The sequence below is a fragment of the Octopus bimaculoides genome, chromosome 3 (genome assembly GCF_001194135.2).
Source record: "Octopus bimaculoides isolate UCB-OBI-ISO-001 chromosome 3, ASM119413v2, whole genome shotgun sequence".
Lineage (NCBI taxonomy): Eukaryota > Metazoa > Mollusca > Cephalopoda > Octopoda > Octopodidae > Octopus > Octopus bimaculoides.
In genome coordinates, this window is record NC_068983.1 from 37,907,593 (window position 1) to 37,923,980 (window position 16,388).

At 37.0% G+C, this 16,388-nt stretch overlaps 1 protein-coding gene and 1 pseudogene across 1 annotated transcript in view; one reads left to right on the forward strand and one right to left on the reverse strand.

Annotated features, from left to right (window-relative positions):
• The window catches only part of LOC106875592 (ceramide glucosyltransferase 2), a 315,466-nt gene that overhangs the window by 52,613 nt on the left and 246,465 nt on the right, over positions 1–16,388 (forward strand). The gene's annotated exons all lie outside the window — the stretch shown is intronic.
• LOC128247491 (5S ribosomal RNA) lies at positions 1,179–1,297 on the reverse strand (annotated as a pseudogene).

Below are 16,388 nucleotides of genomic sequence, written 5' to 3' on the forward strand. Positions count from 1 at the left end.
CACAGCGCATGGAGAAGAAATCATTTAATCCTGTTTTTTGGTGGATATTGATCAGTTACTGATAGAAATACTGTTTCAGTTTTCTTTTTTCTATTTTTCATTACAAATTCCTGATTTGTAGTGAAAGATCTCAGAATGATAAGGTTTCCATTTAATTTTGTCCATATACCATTTTTAAATGGGAAAATGGATATTCTGCTGGTGTTGTTGTTGATAAAGAAGTGTTAAAAAAAAAAATTTCCATTCTCCTTTTCTTAGATCATAGAAACACGCACGCACATACGTGCACGTGCACACACACACACACACACACACGCTAACATACATACATACTCACTCTCTCTCTCTATCCCTCTCATACATAGATGTTCATGTATACCCACTAGTATATATATATGTGTGTGTGTATTATGTGTGTATTATACACGTATGTGTGTGTGTATAAATAGATAGACATACATACATACATACATATCTATCTATCTGTCTATATATCTCTATGTATGCATATATATATATATGTATGTGTGTGTGTGTGTGTGTGTGTGAGAGAGAGAGAGATAGAGAGATAATATAACTAGATGGATGAAATTGCTTCTGAAATTGTAATTTTGTAAAAAATGAGTTGTGAAGCGAAAACATTATAAGAGAGGAAAAGAGTATGAAAGTATGAAAACAGATCTTGAAGATAGATATGAATGGAACAGAAAGTGAAAATAAAAGACTGGAGTAAAAAAATCAAGATATAGAGGAAGAAGAGGGGGATTAATTAGTTTGTAATTAATGTTAAGAGCAACTCCCATTTAGCTTCAGTTGATTTCATCTCACTCCGTTTCTCTGTTTTATTTTTTTACCAGCCTTTCCACTCAACACTGTTTCCATCCTCTACTCCCTCGCACACTTGTACTCTTCCTGTCACTCATACAGTGAATCGTATAGTGATTGTTTTAATTATCCTTTCTGCTATAGACAGAAGGCCTGAAATTTGTGGGGAATGGCTAAGTCAATTACATCAACCCCAGTGTGTAACTGGTACTTATTTTATCAACCTTGAAAGGATGAAAGGCAAAGTCGACCTCGGCGGAATTTGAACTCAGAATGTAAAAGACAAGCGCATTTCATCCAGTGTGCTAAAGATTCTGCCAGCATGGGGCTCGAACTCATGACTGAGCTAGCCGGGCTTACAGCACGTAGGTTTATCAAGCAGTCACCTATCTAAGTACTCACTAGGCTCAACGTTGCTTAACTTCGATGATTGGATGGGAACTGGTGTTTTCAACATGATATGGCTGTTTTAATTATGTCAGACAGGAAACGTACCATGCTTTCCCATTATCAGTAATTTGTTATTACTAAACAACAAAATGTTAATAACTAATTACTTACTGATCAATTAGAAGGCGAAAGCAACTAATTGTTGTTTGTAGATTGCTATACCAATTGAATTTTTTAATTCACAACTGATATTATGACTTTATTAAAATTCGTTTTTTTTTTATTAACCAAAATTTCATGATCAAATAAAATTCGCATTGTTAGTCATCCATGTCTGTTATTAATATAATCATGCCAAAAATATACACATAGTCGCAGGAGTGGCTGTGTGGTAAGAAGTTTGTTTCCCAACCACATAGTCCCGGGTTCAGTTCCAGTGCGTGGCACTTTGGGCAAATGTCTTCTATTATAGCTTCGGGCCGACCAAAACCTTGTGAGTGGATTTGGTAGACAGAAACTGAAAGAAGCCCATCATATATGTATGTGTGTGTATGTATATATATATATATATATATATATATATATATATACACATATATACATATATATATATACACACACACATATATATGTATGTATATATTTGTTATATGTATGTATATGTTTGTTATTTGTATGTATGTGTTTGTTATTTGTGTCTGTGTTTGTCCCCCCACCACTTGAATGTTGGCGTGTTTACATCCTGCCACCTAGCAGTTCAGCAAAAAGAGAACGATAAGATAAGTACTAGGCTTACAAAGAATAAGTTTTGGGGGCGATTTGTTTGACTAAAAGTGGTGCTCCAGCATGGGCGCAGTCAAATGACTGAAACAAGTGAAAGAATAAAAGAATAAAATGAACCAAAAATTGCTGAAAGAGATATTTTTAGTTTCTAAACACAAAATTACTGAGGTAGATTGTAAATGGTAATTTAATTCATGGAATTGTGGTTAAACACTTAGGTAAACCCTACGTTTTAATTTTAATTTTTAAAGCTTCGTTGTTTGTGCCATTAAAGTACAACATTTTGTTTGACTGTTGGGCCGTAAGTGATGTCTTTGACAGCATTTGAACTAGGACCAAAAGGATCATATGATAGACCTTGTAGACCAGAAGACCATTCATCTACTCATCACTGCTGAAATCTGATAAAATTGGCACCAGCTATTAATGTAGCCAGATTAAAAAAAAAACGCTGAATAAGAAACAGGTTAGTTTCTTTCATTTTCAGGGTGGGGTTGGTGTGTTTCTTGTAGTCTTTCTTTCTTTGTTCTTGCATTTTTTTTTGTTTGCTTTGAGAAAGCCATTATAATGAGACTGTGTTCATAGTAATTATTTTTGGCACTAAAGGAATGGTTTGTTTTGGTTGAGTAGCTAGGATAAGATGGTTGACTGATGGCTAATGACCTTATGATGAACTAGTGTTGCCTGTACAGCTCTTCTGGTGGTAAAGAGAGAGAGAGAGAGAGAGAGAGAGAGAGAGAGAGAGAGAGAGAGAATCAGTGAGTGAAACAGAGGTGAAGCTAAGAGAAAGAAAGAAAACTGTTGAGTGGGGGAGTGAAAAAGTTGTAGGACAAAATAGTTTATGTTAGATAAAGGCATTTTATCCCTTTTATTTCATTAACCATTAAATTCCTTGCAAAGACTTTCTTGATTTGTTTTTTTTTCTTTTCTTTTTGTTTTGATGGCTAGGAAAGCTTGCAGAAATGGCTAAACTAAATAGATTATAATATTCTAGCTTCTAATGCAATGCTCAACTTCCTTTTACTAATGCTTAAAATACAAAACAGAAACAATTGTAGCGTCGTTCCAATTAGTTTTTAATATTTCATTGTGTATTATCCTCCTGATTTTCTGTGTTACATATTGTAGATATGATAAACCACCTTGTAGTAGTTTTTTTGTAATTCTTCTATCAAAAAGCAAGTTAACATCTTTCAACTATTACAAGTTGTTGTGTGTCTTAAGAAAGCATTCTAATTCATTCTTTCCTTGAACCTCTCTTACTAATCCAGTATTCTTTCTATATTCCTCTATCACTACCATTGATGTTTAGAATGAAATCTTCAGAGGTTTATTTGGATCTTGCTCAAAACGGGGGCACCAGTATTTTCTTAATGAAACACTTTGAAACTTGGGACACTGGTAGAATGTGTCATATAAAACATCATCTTTTTCTCTTAGTCTTCTTAACAAAAAAACGTACATCGCAAGTTATTTCATGTTAAAGTTGTCGTATTTCTGTAATTTCAACCAATGACTGACGTCCATTCAGCCGAATAACAGTAAGTGCTGACTACGTAAACAAACGATTGTCAAACGATTTTGGCGGTGATAAAATTATTATTTCCTTGTCAAAAAATGGCTGAAGCATATTGACAGTAGCTAATAAACCTTTCTATTATAGGCACAAGGCATGGTTTTTGAGGGAAGGAGCAAGTCGGTTAGGAGTAACAGTAAACAGCTGAATACTTGTCAGTGATTGGTTGAAATTATCGAAATAAGACAATTTTTTACATGAAATAAATCCGAATACAAAAATTTTTTTCTGTTCTATAACACAAAATAGATAAGTATACGAAGTTTGAAAGTCTTTCGGTACCAAAAACACTACATAAAACATTAATGAAAACTGGTGCCCCCGTTTTGAACAAGATCCGTTTATTTGAAACAGTACTGATAAACTGCCATAAAATGCTAATTGGATTGGCAGAATACGGCAGAGCTGTGGTTCTCAACCATTTTTTGCCTATAGACTCCTTTGGTTCCTATTTTCTCTTCTAGACACCCATAACTTTTCAATGTTTAAAAAAAATCTTATATTCTTATTATCAAATATTATTAGGAATTGTATAAAAAAAAATTGCTGAAATATTTTGTGTGTTGTAGAAGTATTACCAATTATATTACTTGTATGTTTTAACAATGGAATCTTATATGGACCCCAGTTGAGAATCACTGATGTAGAACAATGGGGGATGAAATGCCTTTCTTTACATGTTTTTAAATTGGAATTCAAATTTTGTGAAGGTCAGATCAACTTTGTCTTTTATTCTCTCGAGGTCAATAAAACAAAGTACAGTCAAGTACTAGTCTTGATATACCATACTCTTCACTTGGTTCTGGGTTCAGTCTCACAGTACTGCATGGTACCTTAGGCAAGTATTTTCTACTGTAGCCCCAGGCTGACTAAAGTTTTGTGTGTGGTTGTCAAGCAACGGTGTGGGGGCAAATGCAAACATATCTGCACATATATGATAGACTTCCACACAGTTTCTATGTACCAAATTCACTTACAAGGCATTAGTTGACCCAAGTCTATAGTAGGTGCTGTGCAGTGGGACTGAATCCAAAGCCATGTGGTTGTAAAGCAAGCTTCTAAACCACACAGCCATGCTCATGCTTATTGTTAGCGAATTTATTTTTGTATTTCACCAGTGTTAAGTACCGGAGTGAAAGCCAGAAGCTCTACACCATCTTTCGCAAATTTGTGGTTTTATAACAATGTGAAGAGCTCTTAATTTTATTATCGTTGTAAGAGTGGTGGATTGGCAGAATTAGCTAAATGTTGGACATTTGTGGTATTTGGTTATGCTACTTTACATTCTCAGTTCACATTCTGATCATACTTGACTTTCCATAATTCCAAGATCAATAAAATAAATACCACTCACGCATTAAGACAAACTCTACTCAACTACTTTCTCCACCCAAAATAAACATTTGTATTAAAAAACCTTCCTTATTGCTGTTGTTGCAGTTGTAGAGATGCAGCAATCCTCTCCTTAAGTTAACCACTGGATTTACTTGAGTATCTTTCTCTTCAGTCTCATGCCTATAGGCATCCACCTACTAAGGATTTCTGTGCCAAAGTCTGAAGGTTCTTGATTTTTCTTGGGAAATATACTGCCATAGTTTCCTGTTGTCTTCTGCTGGTTTGTTTACAGCAGTGTTTCGCACATATGGATCCCTTTAATTTCTGTTTTATTCTGGTGAACTCCCATAGCCATTCAATGTTTAAAGATCAGTTTTATAGATACTTCTTTCAAAATTCTTATTTTGTCTTTCACATATTCACTTGTGTAGGTTTGCAATAGAACTCTTTGTGAGAACATATTCCAGTGGGCAGAAACATGTTGAGGGATGTAGAATGTTAAAGAAAGAGACCTAGTTGTTTCTTGCAATATCTGAAGTACAATTTTTGTATGGATACTTAGAATGCTGCTGAGGATCACCAATTTACTACCAATTTACCAATTTACTGACCAAAGCCTTGTGAGTTGATTTGGTAGACGGAAACTGAAAGAAGCCCATCATATATATGTATATATATGTGTGTGTGTGTATGTTTGTGTGTCTGTGTTTGTCCCCCTAGCATTGCTTGACAACTGATGCTGGTGTGTTTATGTCCCTGTAACCTAGCAGTTTGGCAAAAGAGATTGATAGAATAAGTACTAGGCTTACAAAGAATAAGTCCCGGAGTTGATTTGCTTGTCTAAAAATGGTGCTCCAGCATGGCCGTAGTCAAATGACTGAAACAAGTAAAAGAGTAAAGAGTAGTAAATTCTTCATTATTTTAGAAATTAATTGAAACAGGCAGTATATTTCAACAGAAATATGGTAAGAAAATGTTTGAAGAATCAATCTTTGGTAACTCTGATTTTAGAAAACAGTTTATTTCAACATTTGTCAGTTGATACCTTAATATGATAACAGTATAGATTGGTGATAGTGGAGTGCATAACAAATATGCTTATAAGGGAAACCCAGTTACATGAAATAGTAAGGGTAGAAGTTAATATTATTAAATAATACCAATTTGAAACAGTGGTCAGCATACATTAGAAAAACGTCCAATAATTGTGAATTATATTTAAATATAAATAAGAGGAGAGACCACTAAGTGGATCCCTTGCATGCTAAATATAGACATCAAACCATCCTACCACAAAATATGTGTTTTCAAAGTAGCATGACACTAGATGTTTACAGACAAATGAAAAGAAATAAGCATAACACTTAATTCCAAACCTTAAATCAATTATAAATTAGGTTAGTGATAAAAGGTCAGAGGTTAACTGATAAGTAAAGCAAGACCAGATGAGATGCATGGTGTTTCAAATTCATTGGAGTCACATTCAATTAAACATTTGTTCACCATGAATGGAGAACCAGAAACTTTGAATAACAGAAATGAAAATAAAACCCATTTTTCACCTTTTTAGCTTTTACTTGTTTTGGTCATCAGACTGCAGTCATGCTGAGGCACTGCCCTGAAGAATTTTTTAGTTGAACAAATCGATCTCAGTACTTGCTTTACATCTTTAAGCCTGGTACTTATTTTATCAGTCTCTTTTTCTGAACCACTAAGTTAGAGAGGTGTAAACGAACCTATACCAGTTGTCAAGCAGTGGTAGGTGACAAACATAGGCTAAAACACACACATACACAGTTTCTTTTGGTTTCCGTTTTCTAACTCCACTCACAAGGCTTCGGATGGCCCAAGGGTATAATAGAAGACACTTACCTAAGGTGCTATGTTGTGAGACTGATCCTGGAACCATGTGGTTGGGAAGCAAATTCCTTACCACATGATGGTATTGGAGTTAATTTATGCATTTCTGTGTGTGTGTGTGTACTAGATGTGGTGAGGACATTAGTGAACATGCAAATGGTAATGTTGGTAAATTCTTTAGTAGTGATGGTCATGGTGGTTGTAATGATAACGAGGCAGTGATAGAAGAGTAGTGGTAATAGTAGTAAGAGGAGGAGGAGAAGGAAGATGTGAATATGGTTAACAAATTAATAAGGAAAATATATCACCGGAAAATTAAGAAGCCAGCAGAAAATTAAAGAGCACCAAACAGTAACACCCCCCAACACACACACAATCTCCCATACACTCTAACACACACACACAGATACACACACATGCTCACAAATTTATATATAAGGCACCAATGTAATAAAAGATGCAAAACATAATAATAATAATAATAATGACAACATCATTATTATTATTATTATTTCTTCTGCTGGCACTAGGACACATATTTATGGCAAAGATTTATAAATTTCAATTTATCAACCGCAATATATGTTTAGTGCACCTTAAGGTTTAACCCCAGAAGCATGGAAGGGTGGAGCTGACACTGGTTGGATTTCACCCCCTCCCCCCTCCTCCGAATGTAGTTGGGATAAAAATCTGAATACTGTAAGGGAGCAGTTATCTGACACTGTCAATTCTGCCATTACATGGCCTCATCATTTCCATAATAATAATAATAATTTCAACATGGGCAGCTTGAAAGAGGTAGGGATGAGTCGATTACATCGACCCTGGTGTGCAACTGGTACTTATTTTATTGACCCTGAAAGGATAAAAGGTAGAGTCAACCTTGGCGGAATTTGAACTCAGAACATAGTGACAGGCGAAATACTGTTAAGCATTTCACCCAGTGTGCTAACAATTCTGCCAGATCGCTGCCTTTTTGAATAATAATAATAATAATAATAAACAGCAACAACATCAGCAACAATCATAATTATTTCTCATACTACTACTACTACTACTACTACTACTACTACTACTACTAAGAAGAAGAAGAAGAAGAATCCTTTCTGTTATAGGCACAAGGCCTGAAGTTTTGTGGGAGGGGGTTACATCGATTACATCGATCCTAGTGTGTAACTGGTACTTATTTATTTGATCCCGAAAGGATGACAGGCAAAGTCAACCTTGGCAGAATTTGAATTCAGAACGTAACAACAGACAAAATACTGTTAAGCATTTCGCCAGGCGTGCTAACGATTCTGCCATCTCGCTGCCTTAATAATAATAATAATAATAATAATAATAATAATAATAATAATAATAATAATAATAATAATAGTGAAATAGAAATTTCCTATATAGGATTTTATAATATTACATGACAGTATTGTTATTAATTATAAAGGGTAGGGGATGACAGAATTGGTGAAGTACCAGACAAATGTTTTGCAGTATTTAGTTACATTTTTGTATGCCTTGTAAAAAAAAATGTAGGACCCTTCCTTCAAAATTTATATCCTTGTTCCAAATTTACAAATCATTCGTACAGTTTGTATGTGAACTGGAAAAGAAAGATGAAGAGAGAGGTGTTGCCCTCTTGTAAATTTGTTGAAAACTGGGTGAGAGTGACAACCATGGCCAAATTGAATTAGGTGTAGAAACAAAACTGATATAATATTTCTTTGACACTGATTTCACACCATTCTCTTATGTAATTTGATGTTGGTCTTGATAAATTTTGTGCAGAATCTTCAAAAGAATTTGTTTACATATCGGTTCACTTCAGTACTGAATTTCACTGGCTGTACATTCTTGTTTGTTTAAATGCAGCAGTAAATACTTGGAGGAAGTGACACGATTGGTTAATTTTAGCTAATCAAATTACTTCATTCTGATGCAAAACATTTTTAAGACTCTCAGATGCAGGCATAGTAGTGTGGTTAAGAATTCACCTTACAGCCATGTAATTTCAGGTTTAGATTCACAGCATGGCACCTTGGACAAATGGCTTTTATAACCCTGAGCTGACCAAGGCCTTTTGGTAGACAGAAACTGAAAGAAGCCTTTCAATCTGAAAGGTGGCGAGCTGGTAGAAACGTTAGCATGCCGGGTGATATGCTTAGCGATATTTCATCTGCCGCTACGTTCTGAGTTCAAATTCCACCGAGGTCGACTTTGCTTTTCATCCTTTCAGGGTCGATAAATTAAGTACCAGTAATGCACTAGGGTCGATGCAATCGACTTAATCCCTTTGCCTGTCTTTGTTTGTCCCCTCTATGTTTAGCCCCTTGTGGGCAGTAAAGAAATAAGAAACTGAAAGAAGCCTGTCAAACGCACACACACACACACACACACACACACACACACACACACACACACACACACACACACACACACATACATATGCGTGCGTGTGTGTGTGTCTGTGTGCATTGATGGTAAATGAAAGCATGGGCATTCCTACAAATGGTATTTGTTTGTTTACAATTCTCTGCAAACTGTCCAGGTTTTTTGTTGTTAGATAGACTGGGAAAACTATTGTTTTGCTTGGAAGCAGACGAGGGTTGACGTGAGGAAGGGCATCTGATTGCAGAACAATCTGCCTGAATGAATATTAGGTTTTAAAATGTTGACAATGATGACCATTGAGAACATATCCTCTGTTGTAAAAAGCTGCGTATTCACAGATTTAATGAGACTGAGAAATACTTAGTTTGGTCTTCATTGATAGGAGTGAGGCAGGGAAATAAAATGGCATTCTCTCTCTCTCTCTCTCTCTCTTTCTCCCTCTCCCTTTTTCGCCCCCTCTCCCTTTTTCGCCCCCTCTCCCTTTTTTGCCCCTCTCCTTTTTTCACCCCCTCTCTCTCCCTATCTCTTTCTCTCTATCCCTATCTCTTTCTCCCTCTCCCTGTTCTCTCTCTCTCCCTCCCCTCTGCCTCCCCTCTGCCTCCTTCTCTCACTCTCTCCCTTTCTCCCCCTCTCCCCCTCTTCCCCTCTTTCAATCTACCTGTCACTGTCAATCGCACAGCATATTTTATCTTGTACTTGTTTCAGTCATTAAGACTGCAGCCATTTTGGGGCACCAATTTGAAGAGTTTAGTTGGAGGAATCAATTCTGGTTGGTTTGAGAATGTAAAGACTGTTCTTCCACAGACATATACCGAACAGCATACACACCATATAAAAAAAAACACATACCCATATACATAGATGTACATTGGCGCACACACATACTCCACTCACACATATGCACACACACTTTGATGCGCACACACTTTGATGCGCGCGCACACACACACACACACACACACATTATGACATGATACAAATCATTTTATATTGTCACTTAAGTATTGTTCTTTACTGCTATCACCCGCTTCTGGTGAAGAGCAACTAAATATTTTGTGTGTGTGGTTTGGTTGATAAACCAGAGTGGTACTTGGTACTTGAGTGGCTCTTTGTGAGATAAGACAGAGTAGAATCTATTAGAATTTGAGCTGAAAATGTAGAGGGATGTAACTAAATACAGCAAGGCATTTTGTTAGGTACCATGTCAATTATACCATTCACGGGAGCCCCCTGACTGGCTCCCGTGCCAGTGGCACGTAAAAAACACCATCCAAACATAGTCAATGCCAGATTCACCTGACTAGCTCCCGTAAGCACCATCTGAATGTGGCCGATGCCAGTACCCCCTGATTGGCTCCCGTGCTGGTGGCATGTAAAAAACACTATCTGAACATTATCGATGCCAGGCCCGCCTAACTGGCTCCTGTGCTGGTGGCACATAAAAAGCACCCACTACACTCTCAGAGTGGTTGGTGTTAGGAAGGGCATCCAGCTGTAGAAACATTGCCTGATTAGATTTCTTTGTTAATTTTTTACAAGGTCTGTGATAGACCACTCCCAACTGGTTACCTATGGCATAATGCAAGGGTGGGGATCAACAAACCTATCATCCAGCAAGCAGTTCTATGGGTAAATGAAATGACAAAGGCAGAAGATTCCCATACCAGCTTAGATGTTGCCTGTGTAAAGGTCTGTGCTGGCTTGCTTTGCTCTGGCAGCCAGTGGAGAGTAAGAATGAACACAGATAAACAATGACTATTGATTTCAAATTTTGGCACAAGGCCAGCAATTCAGAGTTTGTTGGATAAATCGATTACATTGATCCCCAGTGCTCAACTGGTATTTATTTTATCGACCCCAAAGGGATGAAAAGCAAAGTCAACCTTGGTGGAATTTGAGCTCAGAATGTAGAGTTGGATGAAATGCTACTAAGCATTTTGCCTGGCATGTTAACAGTTCTGCTAGCTCGTTGCCTTATACAGGTAAACAATCAATATTGATGAATGGAATGTTAGAACAAGACTTGATAAACCACAATCTCAAAGACATGAGCATCAGACTGCTCTAGTTACCAAAGAATTAGATAGATACAACACTGACATTGCCATTTTGTGTGAAACGTGAATATGTGTCCTTCATGCTGTAATTGTTTTAGTTTCAACTCATGGTTTCTGATCGAACCACTTGCCCAGACAAGTACATCTCCCAAATTAGCAAGTTTATAAAACCTGGTCTGCAATACTTATTTGCTTGTATTTTTCATTTATCAATAGATATGGTTGTAATTCTGGCTTACATGTTTATTTGGAACATCAGAAGAGTTATGGCATCATCTGGTAACTATTATAAGTATTTGTTACATCAGACACAAACAAGAAAGAGATAAATATCAACAACTACTCAGTTTATTCAGGAAAGGTTACAGTTCAATAAGAAGGAATCTTCCATTTGTTGGAATCACCGACACACTGCTTCTATGACTTAATACTTTTCTCATTATAAAGCATTCTTCCTTCTCTCTACACCACTCTCCCCACTCTGTCTACATCAGTCTCCCCCTCTCTCTCTGTTCAGTCTTCACTTTCTTTGCATCATCCTTCTTCTCTCTTAACTATTCTTATCCTCTACTTAGACTCCCCATCTCTCTGCACCTGCCTTCCCACTCTCTCTTCCACTCCCCCCTCCACTTTTCCTTACCTCTCTCTATTCTTTCTACACTCTCTTTTCTCCCTCCTCTCTCTACATCAGCCTTTCCTCTCTACAGTACTTCCCCTTCTTCCACTCTCTTTACACCAACCTTCCATCACTCTACCACACTCCCATTGTTCTACATCTCTCTCTCTCTCTCTCTCTCTCTCTCTCTCTCTCTCTTCACCATTCTTTCTTCTCAGTAGATTTTGCTGTCACTGGATAATACACAAGTCTATTGCAAGCAACTCACTATATTTATGACATATCTAAAACTAATTCACTATATCAACTGCATATCTGAGACCCTACATAATATCTATTGCTCTCAGTGTGCAGAGGTCCTCCTGAGAAAAACAGTGAAATATTCAGAGCTGATTTGAACTCGTTCACTGGTACTCAGTCAGTTATGACCATGGGTGTTCCAGTTGATCTGATTAACAGAATAAGCTAGCTATCCACTTTTTATGCTTTATTGAATTCTTAGATTAGTATTTTTATAGTGTATTTTTTTCTGGATGATGTCATTAGGGTTTTTCATTGTCTGAATTGTATAATATATTGGTGGAGGCGCAATGGCCCAGTGGTTAGGGCAGCGGACTTGTGGTAATAAGATCGCGGTTTCGATTCCCAGACCTGGCGTTGTGAGTGTTTATTGAGCAAAAACACCCAAAGCTCCACGAGGCTCCGGCAGGGGATGGTGGTGAACCCTGCTGTACTCTTTCGCCACAACTTTTTCTCACTCTTACTCTCTGTTTCTGCTGTGCCTGTAATTCAAAGGGTCAGCCTTGTCACACTGTGTCACGCTGAATATCCCTGAGAACTAACTACGTTAAGGGTACACATGTCTGTGGAGTGCTCAGTCACTTGCACGTTAATTTCACGAGCAGGCTGTTCCGTTGATCGGATCAACTGGAACCCTCGACGTCGTAAGTGATGGAGTGCCAACAAAATAATATATTAACGTTAATTAGTATTTGCTCCAGGTTTATAAATTCCAAGTTTAAAGGACACCAAGATCAACATTACCTTTCATTTCTCGTGGGTCATCCTCATCAACATCAGCATCATCATTAAATGTCATATTCCTATACTGACATGAGTTGGATGGTTTGACAGGAGCTAGCAAACTGGAGAGCTATCTGGGCTGTGTTGTCTGTTTTGGCATGGTTTCTACAGCTGAATGCCCTTCCTAACATCAACCACTTTACAGAGTAGACTGGGTGCTTTTTATGTGAAACCAGCGTTAAGAAGGGCATCCAGCTTCTTCCCTCCCAGCCCTACATACCATTCATTCAACACTTGTTCTTTGTACATTATAGCACTCGCTCATGCTGGTGATACAAAAAAAAAAGACAAAAATCATCCAATATGTGCTGTAAAGTGGTTGGCATTAGGAAGAGCACAAAGCTGTAGAAACCATACCAAAGCAGACAGTGGAGCACACAGCAGGCCTTGGAACTGTCAGATCCTATCAGATTATACAACTCATGGCAGCATGGGGCATGGACATTAATTGATGATGATGATGATGATGGTGGTGGTGTGTGTATTTATATTTATACATACCTTCCTACATACATACATACTCATTCACACACACACACACACACACATGTACATACATATATACACATGCACAAGAGGTTACTATATTTAAAAGTAGTCAAAACTTCTTCAGGAGGAATTTAGCCTATTTCTTGTCTCTATGACTTCCTCTGTTATTATTCTAAGTAGCAATTCCTTTAACGATTTCACTAATTGTTTTCATGTTCTAATCAGAAATTATCCAAACCAACATGTCAAAGAACAAAAAGAGAAAAAACAACAACAACACAACAAAAACATAATAAAGACCAAAACAACAAAAAATACATAGATAAAAATAAAAATCTAAATGAAGTCAATGTATATCATCATTGAGTAACTGTTGGTTAAATTTGTTGTAAGAACACACTGCATGGGGTACAGTATACACTAGGAACTAACAGGAAGCATGCTTGCCCTTTTTTTACTATGTGCCATATTGTTCTAGAATATGAGAGGATGTTTTGTCATGCTAGTTGGTTTATATATTTTCAAAACTGCAAAACTTTTTGTGTTTTTCTTTAATTATCTCTAGTATTTCTTTCAACTATTCTACACTGTTGTGAAGATTTGTAACCTTTTTACTGCAACTGAAAAGAGGAACATATGTGTTGTGCTGAACATCACAATTTTACTTTCACCTATTGCAGCAATGTGCATGAAAACAAACATTATATACACGTGTGGTTATGTTGTGTCTGTCTGTTTGCCTGTCTGCCTGCCCATCCGTCTGTCTGTGTATCTATCTATCTGGGCATCTACTTATCTCTCTTCTCTCTCCCTCCCTCTCCCCTCCCCAATCTCTCGTTCTCTCTCTTTCTATGTATATATATATCTATAGTAATAAATGCCAAAATGAATTTCTGTGTGCCAGTGTGTCACACTTTGGCCCCTTCTCTCACTATTCAGTGACACTTCTACTATTCCTCATGTTAGGGTGAGAGTAATAGTAGGCATAGAGACAGTGAGGGCACTAATAGATTGATGGTTGTGATGGTAATGGGGTGATAGCTGTAGTTGTGATAGAAGCAGAAGCGACGGTGGCGGTGGTAGCTGAGGCAGTCAGGGATGACAGTGATAGTAAGAGATGTGAAAGACAGTGGTGATGGAGGGCAAGGCAGCAAAGTCAAAGGTATTGATGGTGGTGGCGTCAGTTGTCTGAATGGTGTGTGTATGGCAGATGTGGTGATGATGGGGAAGGAGAGAGAAAGAAAGAGGTTAGATAGAAAAAAAAATTGTACTGACCCCCAAATGGGAAGACAAAAAATGTTGTTTATCATGCAGCTTTGCAATAAGTTCGAAGTCAACAAATGATATCATTGTTTTGATGAAAATTGTTCATTGCTTGGAAAATATTGGTCAAGTTTAATAAAATTTAATATTAGATCTTCAAGTATGAAATTTGTAGAAAAGAAAAAAAAGTTTGCTAATGTTTTATAAATACAAGGAATAGTTTTATTCATCAGAGTATGCACCCATACTGTCAATACACTTTTGCCATTTCGGTGGTAGCTTGTCCAGCCCAGAACTGTAAAAGCCTGGCAATCTAGAGTCAATAAAATCAAGGGAAGCGCGATTGCTGTTCTTTCCTTCTTTACACATATTTTATGTAATTTTGTACTCTCCTTTCTTTTTCAACCGTTTTAAATTTCTTCTTCTTCTTCTTCTTCTTCTTCTTCTCGTAAATTTCCATTTCTTAGTGTTGGCCACACATTGGTATAGTCACTAAATTAGAACTTGACAGAGAGATATAATCTCCATATAAACCTCTCAAGGGTGTTAATCAGTCAAGAAGGTTTGATATAATCTCCGACCCAGCTGGGTTATTGTGGGATAATTGTTTGCTATGCTAAGTACTAAATATACATAACATACATACTATGTCGTGGGGAAAAGTTGAGAGTGGGACGAGCAGTGTAACCTTGTCATCTCATTTGCAGTTTGTGCGGAAAGTTATGGTATAAAAAAAAATACTACACAGCTTGGAGGGTGTCTTTGGGTGTGGTTTGGTTACTGTTCTGAGGAGACAAGAATCACTGCTGCATCCACCTCTTGGAATTGTCATTGATACCCCAATAGGGAGTCATAAATTGCCTGCAAATACATCATTGTTTGAGGAAACACTTAGAAATGGAAACTGTCTAAAATGCTGTCTTAATTTTTTCCTTGCTAATTGGTAGCCATTGCTGTCTCATGTGTTAACGACTACACTATTCCATTAGCACCCTTGAGGAGCTGAGAATGTATGCTAATAAGGTGTCTAATTCTTTAGCTTTGCTGATAGACCAATTAATCAGAGATCCTTGGGTGTGTCTGGTTCCATTATAAATCCTGATTGTTAAAATATATTTTTCCCTATTCCCTGCAATTTTTCTTCCAGTCAGTATGAAATAGTATCCATTTTCTCCTCTTCCATCTCTATCTTAAATTTATTTATCTTATATTTATCTATTTATCTTATTTATTTATTTATCTTATATTTATCTATTTTATTTATTTATCTATCTATTTATTTTTTATTTATTTATTTATTTATTTATCTATTTATTTATTCTCTGGAGAAGAAACTTATTTATAAGCCAGCAGCATATGATGATGTGTATAATTTTTTATGTCCATTTTGGGTCACATGTCAAGTCCATACCATTCCTTGTGACATATCCAAGTCACTAGAATTCCCTATCTCCCTCCCTCTATCCCTCTTTCTCCTCTCCCTCCATCCCTCTTTCTCCTCTCCCTCCATCCCTCTTTCTCCTCTCTCTCCATCCCTCTTTCTCCTCTCTCTCCATCCCTCTTTCTCCTCTCCCTCCTCTCCTTGTCTTCTTTCTCTTCTCCCACTTCTATCTTCCTTTCTTGCTCTCTCTCACAAGAGCAGCCATTAAAATATCTTATTTTCAAGATACTTTCTCAGAATCTATCATTCAAATTCACAAGTGCACCTCTGTCGAGTGGTTAA